The sequence below is a fragment of the Anser anser genome (assembly GCF_964211835.1).
Source record: "Anser anser genome assembly, chromosome: 2".
Lineage (NCBI taxonomy): Eukaryota > Metazoa > Chordata > Aves > Anseriformes > Anatidae > Anser > Anser anser.
In genome coordinates this window covers 121,012,925-121,025,421 of record NC_139721.1, presented here as the reverse complement: position 1 = coordinate 121,025,421, position 12,497 = coordinate 121,012,925, and the positions used below count along the sequence as shown (strand labels likewise).

The window sequence follows — 12,497 nt, the reverse complement described above, 5'->3', positions numbered from 1 at the left end:
AATTCTCCCATCTTATACCCACTTGTCAATCAGGGACCACTTCTTTATAAATGCATCACAAGCAGGCCTTGAAGTACAGGTTCCCTCCTGCAGTAACAAACAAAAAACCCACACCAGTAAGCATTTAAAACCATACACTTCACACAGCCTTCAGCTGCAAAGGAAGACAAACTGCACTATACTCTAGACCTCTCTGTTCTGCCATAGCTGTGTGCTGGGTGGCATGTTCTGCAAAGAAAACCCTTGTTTGTTGCTCTGTGCCTCATGTGAGGTCCCGGTTACAGGACCACATCCAATTATTCAGTTTCAAGCAAATAATTCTGGCACTGTTTCATTACATCTAGTCTCTGAACAACTGTGACAAAAACATTATCCCCATTAATTAAGCTTCTGTCAATCTATTTGCTACTAATATGTTTAATACATTAACTTATGTGATCAGTGGGGAACACTAACGAAGAACAACAGCTTTCCCACCTATGAAGAGTTCCATGATCAACCACACCAAGCGCTCTGCTGCTTTAGCACTACGCAAGCTCTTTTAGAGTGTAACTTTTTGTCTTCCAACAAACTGTTTGGTTTTGGCTTCGAATTTTCTATGATTTGGATTGGTTTAGGATTTTTGACCTATGAGATATGATACAAAGCACATAACTTCTTTGAAACTTTCATCCACACTGGTGACACAAATTTAGAGCTTCACCACTGATGACTGTTTCAAAGCATGATCACTATGCATACGAACGTCAAACAGCATTATTTTTGTAAGTTCTTCCATTTCTGGAACTTCTCCTAACAAGATTCCTTTCTTGGGACCGAAGCGGTTTAGAAACACGTTCCCCTCAGTAGCACAGATAGCACAAGCCATGGAAAACCAAATTTTAAGAAGTTTACATCCAGCAAATAATTCAGTTTTCATTGCTGTCTGCCTAAAATTAGTACACCGGAAAGCTGCTTTGGGTCTCTGTCTAGTTACTAAAGAAACAAGGAAGGCAGTTCACTCAGACCTTAGCAATTTATGCCAAAGTATATTTTTAGGTATATACAAAGCAATATATTTAGGTATATACGAAGCAATATATAACACAGAAGTAGAATTGCGAGCACTTTTTCCAACTTTAGCAGACAGGCACTTGTCTACAGCCACCAAGAGAAAATTCTCTCCAGCGCTGCAGCACCAGTCATTGCCGGTCCTTGCAGGTACACAGAGAAAACATGCCAATTTTTCAGAGTCCCAGAACACGTTTTCTAGGGGAGGCATCTCATGGGAATCCTTCCACATCACTGCGTACAGACTCACTGCTCACACAGAACAGTGCACTCGGTGACAATCCAATTCCTTTGAGGCCGTCAATAGATGAAGTCATGGATAAAAGCCAAAGTTCATTCTAACGAAGAAAAGCATCAGATATTTTATGGCAAAGCTGGAAACCAAAACAAACAGGGGAAAGGGAGAAGATGACCCTTGTCAAGGCATACCCAAAACTCATTTCTGTTCATAGCTGTTACGTACAAATTTCCCAAGGAATTCTCGAAATGTTCCTTGGCCATGAGGGACTACAGAAGGACACAAATAGGCTCCCCTTCACCCCACGTCCCTTTTCACAAACAGCCTCTTCCTTGAGCATTATCTTATTGGTTCCCGTATAAGCAATAGGAGGCTGAAAGCAGTTCCTTGATTCCTCTCCTCTCTTCCTCCCTGTTTTTCAGGAATAATAATGGATTCCAAAGATGTTTATCAATGATCTGTTAGTGAAACATTAGACTCGCGCAACACAATTATTTTGATATACAGATCTACAGGAGACCATTTCTCAAACTTAAGATTGCATTCATTCTTTAATTTTAACAACCTTCTCCACACCTTCTTCCATACAAATATAGCACATCTTACAACTACACACACACACAAACAATCCATTCATCAGTAAGAGTCACAACATTAAAATCTCACTAAATAGTACAGAATTATTATACCTATTCATAGCATTTGGATTTCTGCAATAGCACAGGAGACAAGAAGGGCAGTTTCTCCTGCCTTCACCCAGAAGGTTATTTTATACTGCAAGACAACTGAAGCATGAGAAAGGCTCCCTGTAACGTGGTCATAATATATGAAACTATTTACATTCTTGTGCCACATCACCTAGTACAATTGATCCTCAGGGCTTGAAAACAAATAACAGCAATGCAGAAGTCACAAGACAGAAGCCAGTGTATCGACTTGGAAGCATGCGTTCTTTAATCTTAGAGTGAAAACTTGTGCACGTTGTACACAAACACCACACTCCCTGAAACAAACACGCATGCAAATACAGGTATCCTTTCTGTCACTTCCAAAAGTACTCAGTTACGTTTACATATTTCAGTAAAAGCCAGCAAAGTTAACATAGCAAAGTACTTTCCAAAATAAGTGTATGCTGAATAGAAACTCTGGTTACATTTCTTTAAAATTTAAAATGCAAGATCTTTATATAGTATCAGCAGTTAGTGCAGGTAATGGATAGCAAGACTGACTGATGCCAAGAAGATGACAACTGGCTGATGTTCTTCCTTTTTCTACGGTTATACATTGGCAGCTTTGAAAGCTCAAGAGCTCATGCAAAAATCAAAGTTTTTAATACTTTCCCTTGTGTTTACAATTTAACTTTCCAATAACTGTTTTGTACACTTCATTAATAAGCTGAAGCACGTCTCTCCATCCTATCATTATCTAACCATTTGCAATTCAACCAAATATTAATTACAAGAATATATGCCTGCTTAAATTCCCTTCTGGTATCTGACAATGGCAGGCAAGCCCAGCAATGTTAATAAGATCAAGCTGAACAAGGAAAGGATTGCTGCTACTCTTGGGTTTTATCACTTCCTTAAATGAGTCACAACAATTATCAGATGCTATCTGTTTGTTTCTACATAAACAGTTTTAAAATGCATGGCTGGTAGGGTGTAGTTGTTTGACAAACAGAAAATGAAGAAATTTACCATCAACAGTAACACCAGCTGCAGCTATTCACTAAGAAGTTTCTCACTTCCTTTTTTCGTACACTAAGTCTGTCTGGAAATATGTTTGACCTGTTAAAGAAATGCATACGCTTACACTTGAAATAAACATACACTTGCATAATAGTATAACCCCACAATAGTGAGGTACAAGCCAAATGGGAAAAAAATGACGCAAAACATACTAGCCCTAAAACAAGCAGTAGTTTAAATATAATCTTTCCAATAGCTTTCTCTTAATAAAAACAAAGAAGCAATAAATCTAGCAGTAGTATAAATAATAATTCCACCTTATTGTTTTGCGTACTAATTAAAGAGCTTGCAGTCAGTCTTTTGACTTCACCAGTTACTCAGAAGATCCACGAAACGGTAAGCTACTCTTGATTTGATCCAGAGCGGCACTGAGAAGCTAGTTTGGAACATTACTGTCCAACAGCTTTATTCTATCATGTACACATTCATCATCTTCACATTAACAAAAAACGACCACATTCCTGCTGCTCTTCTTAACATTTTAGTAGCCTTTGGAGACTTTGTAAAGACATCCTCCCATCTGAGTCTCAAAGCTGATAGATACCACCTCGCTGAAAAGATTAAATAAAGGACAAGAGAGAAAATAACAAACCTACAAACCACAGCCTGGAAGATTATTAGGGAGAAAAGAATCGTTCTCAGAAGCTACAGTTCTGGCCAACTGAAGCCAACATTTAGTTATGATAGCTTCAGTGTAGCTATATAATAAACAGGCAAAATACACATGAAGATTATCTAAATCACAAAAAACTAGCAGTAGATTTTCCGACTGTAACAGAAGCAAGACAGACTGCTACAGGGTCTGTATGGAAAAGAGATCGAAGGATAAAATGAATGTTCATAGATTAGGCTATTGCAGAAAATCACAAGGTTTTGTGTTCAGGTTCACAACGGAGAAACCGAACATCCTGAAATGCCATGACCTGACAAACTGCCCTTAGCTTCACTGGTTAATGCCACAATTGCATTAAAAAGTCAGGTGGACAGAAGAGCTTTCACCTGATTTCACAACACCAAGGACAATTTCACAAGGAAGATGGAAGTTTACAGTACTTCCTACCTAGTATTCTTAACTACACTCCCATCACTTTGTTTTTTAAAGGTTTGTAAAGTCTATAGAGTTTACATGTCTTAACATTTTACCTAGGGAGACTGAAGCACAAAACTGACTTGCCCCAGAGACACCTGCAACAGACATCAGCACCTACAGCAGCATCCAGATCTTCCAGGAAACAAAACATGAGCTTTATTTTACCTATAAACAAACATGAAACTTGTTAACAATACATTAAGAATTCAGTGAGCTCTCAGATAGCAACCGAAGTCTAGTTCTCAGCCCATAAGTATACTGAGGAAGCTACTTGTTAATCAGAGCATTCTACCAAGAATAATTTGACAGCAGAGAAGTCAAAATACAAATGTTTACAAGCAAAACACAGCTCTCCAGGATGAGCAGTAAGATTGCAAGCAGGTAATTCTGAGCAAGCACTACTGCAGCTGTAAGAAGACACTAACAAAAACAAACTTCCAAGCATTATATAGACATAAATAGATGCTTAGTACTGTGCTCCTATACAAACAACTGAACCAGCATGCCCCAGGTATGAGTTTTTCTGGTCTGCTGCAAAATAAGAACTGAAATTATTTCTTAGAAGACAACAATTTATAGTTTTGAGGACTGGAATGATTCTGACCCAATTTCATTCCACAGCATCTCATGAAATATACAAACAGGAACATCATAATCTAACAGACTGTACAAACAAAGTTCTGTTGAGTTTGGTCCTTCAGTGTTGAGGATAAATTATGCAACAACACCAGCCAATGCAATGGCATCAGCTAACAGAAAAAAGAGAGAAGGATTATTATCCATGAATAGCTGTCTTGCAAAAATAACAGTTGTTAAAAGTATGTTTACAAAACTGGAGTTGCTAAAAAAAATATTGACACAATGTGTCTATGAGAAATTAATTTCAACTAGAACATAATATTTACATAAACCTGCATGTTTTACATCTCTGTTGTGAGAAGAACTAGATAGCAAGGTTTACTAGTTTAGTAACATTATCACAAGCACAGCACATCTCCCAGGGCTCAGCCAACAGATGTCAGCAGTTCACATAGCAAAGCTACAAAGGGCCCTGAAATGCCGTTCAAGACTGTTTAACAGCACTCCACATGGCAAAACCTTTACCATCAGATGAAGCATAACCAGCCCTGTCAGATCAGAGATCCCAACCCCAAGAACTCCTCAAGGAGGAGTTGTGCTGCTCCTCCCTGGGGCTAGTGACGGATGGCAGCGGCCTCATCTGCAGGAGGTGCTGCTACCCTTGAGGTGCTGAGTGGCCAGGTAAAGGAACTGCAGGACAGCACGAACACACTGCACAACATCACAGAATATAAACATGAGGTCCTGGCAGGTCTGCAGCCTGATGGATGTTTGGATCAAGGCTGTTTCGGAAAAAATGTCAAGGCTCATCCAGCCCTCAAACTATTACCCTTTTCTACTTATCCATGGGGACACCAGCAACACTTCCAAAAAGAAAATCATTACTGTTGAGTGAATCAAGAGTGACTACTGAGCACCATGGGAAGGGTGAAGAGGCCCAGGTGGTGTTCTCACCAAGCTCACTAAGCTTGTAAATAGGGCTGTAATCTGGGCACGGTGGAGAAAAACTTTCAAACTTAAGTGAAGACATGGAAAATCCAAAAGGGAGAAGGTGCTCTTGTCCCCCTTGTGAAAAAGGCATAACCAAGAGCCCACCTCACTCAGGTGCTTGCACTCACAGCATAGCAGGTAAAGAGGCAGACCTCAAAGTCGGAGCTTCTTACAGAGTGAGGGTGGAACAGCTTGCATGGCTGGAGTGCTGCAAAGGAAGGATGCAGGCTCTTGAGGAAAGCCAGGCTGGGAAGGTGAAGAACACAGATTTCAACCTATGCAAAGGGATGTCTGCAACACACAGAGCTTTGCTTGAACAAATGACAAGGCAGTCAAGACCTTATAGGTAAGGATCAGAAAAAAGTCCAACATGGTTGACATTGTGCTAGGTGCCCGCTACAGATCTCTTCATCAAGAGGAATAAGAAGAATCCTTTGTTTGAAAGCTGGAAGAAGCTCCATGATTGTGGGCACTGGTATACATCAAGACCTAGTCCCACAGTGGTATCTGTTGGTAGAGCATGGTCAGGCACAGCACTCCAGCAGATTTCTCAAGTGTGCTGAAGATGATTTAGTGGTGTGAGTCAACCGGTGAAGATGCTCTGCTGTACTTGTTCACAAACAAGGAAGAAACAGACAGGGATGTGAAAGTCAGAAACAGGCTTGGCTGCAGCAACCACGAAGTTGTGGAGCTTCAAGTCCTGAGAGAAGCAAGAAAGACAAATAGTACAGTACAGTACACAGCACAAGACTCAGTACATACAGTTCTAACACAGGACTTCACAAGAGCAGAATGCAGCCTGTTCAGGACTCTTCTTGGTAGAATCTCAAGGAATGCTACTGTGGAGGGTAAAGGGTAAAAGCCTGGGAGAAGTGGCTGATCTTCAAGTACAACCTCCTCAAAGCACAGAACAGCTCATTCCTCCATGCACGAAGTCACACAGGCCTGACTGCAGGACAGCGTTCATGAAAAGGAAACCTGCGACTGAGCTCATATGTGAAAACAGAGCACATGAAAGGTAGAAGCAGTGGTAGGAGGAACATACAGGCATTATCTGAGTGTGCCGAGGTAGAAACAGACAAGCCACAACTCATCTGAAACTAGCTGTTGTTGTTCAGCAGTAGAAATGAGCAACAGATGTGGATGGCAGTAAGAAGGGGAGAAAACTTTTTTTTTCAACCGAAGTTAAACAACAGAGGCAGAAAACAAGTCTGTACAAAAAGGCAACAAGGTGTATCTGCTGTACATCCCTTCTTACACATGCAGAAGAGTAACTGATGAATCAGGGCTTCTAAATGTGAACTCAGTCTGATCGGTTAGCAATAAACATGATTTATTAGCTGCAGTAGCTTATTCATAACCTTGTCTGAAAGAAAGAACTCACAAGTACTTCAGGTTCGCATGACTTCTGGGATCCAGAACACAGCAGCCTGAATCTCTTGACAAGGCAACAGAATTTTTGCACTGGGAAGCTATCGCACTCCAGAAACCAACACCAAGTGAGATTCCACTACAACTTCTCTCTAACACAGGTTTGCTTTAACCTTTTTCCATTCTTTGGTAACAGGCATATACCATCAAGACAGCCCGATTAGTGATTCTCAAGTCTAATGATAATTCTACTCTGCTAATGGAATAGTTGCGGTGTTCAGAATTGGTAGTTTTGTTGAAACAAAATCTTAGATTTCTCTAGCAAGGAATAACTGACACCATTATCCTTACCATAACCTAGGTGTTTACAGTCACTTAGCTGTCTCTCTCCATCCAAAAATAGATCCAAATCAAGACGCAGCCAGAATATATTTACTATATTTCCATTAGTCATGGAAAATACAAAGGAATCAGCCTAGTGCGTAAGAGACCAGGAAAAAAATCATCACTTTAGGGAAGCATAGTTTTCCAAGACACGCTGTCCACACACATACGTGGTTTTAATGCACATATGCCTCCGTAGTGAAAAGATGATGATGGGGAAAAAAAGAAAATGTATCAATCAGTCAAGTTTTCAGGTGAGCCTTCAGTTCTCCCCACTTGAAAAGCAGTCCTCAACATACAGATCCCCAGTAGCATACTTATCCTGTAGAGAAGTAGCAGCAGTGAGCAGAGGAGGTCAAACAGCAGAACTGCAACACACATCAGGCAGTGGGGTGCCGGCAGACACAGTTCTGAATGTTAAATCCTGCTTGTTCTCTTCAGCTTCTGTCCACATGCCTTATTCACAGTAAGTTCCACTTTGTTTGGAAGCAAACACCAGGGATTCTGTTAAACCAGGGCAATGGCTTGACAACAGTCTGAAAACTCCTACTGTAGACTCTTTTAGTACTAAAAAAAAACACTTAAAGCTTGTTTATAAGTTTAAAAATATTTTGGTATTACAAGATACTGTCTTAGCCATACTGCTGACACATCTAGATGCCTTCCAGCACAACTACATCTTATGAAAAATATCAGTATTCATTCTACATCACTTATTGAAAATTTAAACTTTCTATGAGATTGAACAAGAAACAAGTGCAGAAGAAATTTCAAAATCCCTCACAGCAGGAATACAGGGAAAAAGAGGACATACTGTATGGTATACTGTGAGGTACAGGTAAGAGAATTCAAAATTAAGATTTGAATAAGGTCCTACTCTTCAGTCTGAGATTGGGTTCACTAAACAGTCTTCAGTACAAAAGACGTGAAAGAGGGGAAGTCGAGGTCTATCAGATGCACTGCAGGTTAGAAGTTGGTTACTTCACCAACAGGGGCAAAGAATCAAACACAAAGAAAAACATAACTTTTAGAAAAGAAAACTGGTTGCTGAAAGAGGATATTAGATGACACAAGAAATAAAACATTTCAAATACTTATACTAAAATGGGACTTGCTAGAATTAACAAGCTTCTTTTTTTTTTAAAAAAAAAAGGTTATGAAGCACTCCAACATTGCTGAAATGAGTAAGACAACTTGTGCCAGTATACCCAAATAGAACAACCATTCCATTGCATAACTTTGAGTCACTTTAGTTAAGGCACCGGAGTAGGAAAAACAAAATCTCAGGTCCAGCTGAACAGCCCTTACTGGGTAGCAGTCACAAAAGCTTCCAGGCTAAGATACACAGTAATATGGATCAATATTCTGAAACATTACTTCAGGTAACACAAGATCCACTCATATTACTCTGGACAATTTACAGAGAAATCTGTATCATCCGTAACTCACGAGCATTCACTCTTTTTTTTTTTTTACATGTTTAATAAAAATGGACTAGCCTTTCTGCTGTATAATACTAACACTGCTGTTGGAAGAATAAAATATTTCATCTTCTCCACAAACAAATAATAAAATAATTATAGGCCATACTCTAAATACAAAACCTCTAAACAGATTTTAAAGTTTTTAAAACTTATGGAAAGAAGTATGTCAATACACAAATAAAATGGCTCCATCTAGTGGTACAAAAATATACATTTCCTTTCCCACAGACATGCTGCCTCTACTGCAGCAAATTTTAACTCACTGTGAAACAAAGAGCCCCGAGTGTGCCAAGCGCTAACTAACACAGACTCTTAAACAGATAATCCCTTCTAATAAACACTGAGATATGCTGACAAGGTAGATTTGGGATGCTTGCATAATTGATGATTATTCTCAGTAACACAGAAAGGAGCTTCTCAGATGCCAGGACCGAGTTTTAAATACAAATGTTGCACTTTCAAAAAGATAGTGTTTTATTTTTTTCATTTGCTGCTAATCATGTAATTGTGAATTGAGAAATACATATGTAAGAACACTGTAAAAATGCCAGTAGAAGAATCGATGCTCATATTTTTGCATTGAGACATTTACTGATATCCAGGGCTAAGCAACTCATGGTGCACTTCTCAACCTGCTGATTAATAGAACCATCATTTGACTCTCCCTATTCCTATCATTATTTCAAAACATTAGCCAGACAGCTATCTTAATTTTAGTAAATAATGCAAAATCCAAGTGTTCCTAAACTTTATCATTCCAGAATATGCTATACCAAAAGCACTACAGTGTTCTTGGGAGAACCTCTCTAGTTAATATTCAAGTTACAGTCTGTATGTTACCAATCACTGGTTATAAAGTGGTCCTGCTTACTAAGCACCACTTTGGGGTCCACTAAAGATATCATGTAACAGATACCCTTGTGCAAAGGATTTAATATTAAGAGTCAACAACCACCCTGGTGACATGTCAAAAGTCACCTAGAGAAGCAAATCCATCACATGGGTATAAGACAACTAATCAATACACCCAAAGCTCATTTTGGACAGCAAATAAAAACTACTGCAATGAAGCCTAATGAAAGTTCTCAAGTCTGTGGCAGCCACGGATAACTTCCTAAGAACTCAAAAAGACTGGCAGCATGTATAGTTAATAGCAGCTCACAGTACTCCTAACCCAGAAGCGATCATAGCCATTGCCCATAGCCCACTGCATGGTGTAAGCTGTCCGAAATATATACGCTAACCAAACCTAGAAAACCCAAACAGCACAATAGAGAAAAGCAGCACGTCTCTCAAAAGTCATAGAATCAAGTCAGCAAGGTCATCAGGCCAATCAAATTCTCTCTGGTCAGTGCTATTTAGCTGCAAACCAGTACAGCTGTAACTGTACTGGTTTAACTTCTGGAGAGCGTACGATCAGTCAGATATGACAAATTGACAGGTTTCCTGCACTGTGCTGAACTATGCAATACAGACATACCCTCAGTTACCCCTGTCCAGCCATAAAGAGAAAACACTAGTTCCAGCATATGGTAATATGAAAAAAATATAACTGTAGCAGCATAAATGTCCTCCAGAGATCTGTCATCTGACCTACCATCACAAAAGCCATGTCAAATAGGAAGGCTAGTAACCACACAGTGAAAAAGTGTTCCCTTATCTCAGTTCTAAAAAAGTCACACAAGATGTGTAAAGATATGCAGTAGTCAATTCTGTAAAAACTTTGTTTTACCATACTGATGGTACTCACATTTTCACAAGTGAAGAACCACACAGCTAAATCAAACCTTGGAAGGCTTTTAAAAAGGAACTGTTTCAATAACCACCCAAGAGATGTACTATAAAGTTAGACAAAGTTACCGAGCTATCTAAAATGCAGTAACTAGACCAAAGCTCGGTTCTGAAACCACGTACTTCAATCTAACTGCCACCAAACACCTGGTTCTCCTTTGAAATATATTCATGAAAATTAAGTTGTACTTGAGGTTTTTCTTGAAAAGAAAAAGCAATTTACATTTTTGATGACTAAACTGCTGAAACTGTAGTTGCCATCAGATTCTGACAGTTAGGCTAATTTTCATCAATCTGTATATATTGTTATTTCAAGTGGCTCTGATTTCTGTTGCCCTACACTCCCTCTAAGCCTTCACACGTTTTGTTACACATGAGAAAAGTTGGAGTACCAGACACTATCTTGTTGCATTAAAAAAGGCATTGGGATAAAGGGATGGGCAGACTCCACTGAAGTGCTGATGTGTTTGTGAAGCGAAATGCAACTGAAAGAGTCTTCAAATGAAGCCTAAAGTAAAAGACAGAAGCTGTCTTTGAAACATGATTGCTGTTCAACAGCAAAGCCTAAGCCCACCTGATAATACACACACGGCTGTTGAAAAATAAGTGGGAGCCAACCATGTAGTCACTTCAGAAAAAGCAGAGGGACATTAATGCCATCTTCGGCAGTATCTGGCAGACCACAATACTGTCACGCTTCAACTAGGAAAGACAAAAAGAAAAGCTTCTTCCCCAACAAGAGCCACTTTCAGTTCTATTATCACTTACAGTAGGACTGTGATAAAAACAATTTGTTTCACATTGAAATGTGAAAAAAAACATACACAAAGAACCATATCACCCATTACTCAGCCATACCACCTGGTCTACAACCTTGTAAACCCTTTATGAAATACACAAACCAGTATCAAATACCACACGGAAATTTCAACTTTTTTGTTTCAGGATAACACCTTTCCACAATGTTACTTGAAAAATACGCAGAGATAGAACTTTAATGTTAAGTTCTTTTAAATGCTACTTACGACTGCTTAAAAAAAAAAATGCAAGCTATGCAGTAACTAACACCATGATAGAAACATGGAGTGAGAACCAAGATCATTGGTAATCAATAAAGCTTTTTAATACCATTACTAACTGTCAGATTTACCACTGTGTAGACACCAAGAGACTAACATGCTCCAGTCCTACTTTAACAAACCCCAAAAAAGTGAACGTAAGTGTTAAGGGAACACAAAAAAAAAAAAAAAAAGCATAAAACGCCTCTTCCTTACACTCTCAAACCTCCTGAATTTTTAATTCAGACTTCCTGAGGTTGTTTCTCAGCTACTTCTTAACCTCAACAGGTATCTCTCTTCTAGTACTTGTCCAACCTCCCCTTCAGTCCACAAAAACTTCTTGTGTACACATCATATACCTGTGTATACCCTACAAGCATACCTGTGAAATCCCTACGCTGAGTGAAGAACTGCCTGCTTTTGTTAGCTCTGAACCTATGTCCTATTGCCTTCATTTGACAGCTCCTAGCTTGTGTGATTTGGCCACGTGCCTCCTTTTCAATCTCTATCAGCTCTCTCCACAGTAGTTTTATAGAGCCTTTACATATCATCGTCCCATCTCCAAGTTATCTCTGCTAGGCTGACAAGTCCTAGCCTGTTGAGTCATTTCTCACCTAAGAGCTAATTCGTATCTTGTTGCCCTTTGGTGAACCTTTCCCAATAATAATGCCTCTTTTCTAAGAGGGGAGCTTACAGTACTTAAGGTATGAGAGA

General features: G+C 39.3%; 1 protein-coding gene across 7 annotated transcripts in view; it reads right to left on the bottom strand.

The window, feature by feature from the left end:
* The window catches only part of SLC4A7 (solute carrier family 4 member 7), a 145,015-nt gene that overhangs the window by 76,524 nt on the left and 55,994 nt on the right, over positions 1–12,497 (bottom strand). The window lies entirely within an intron of this gene.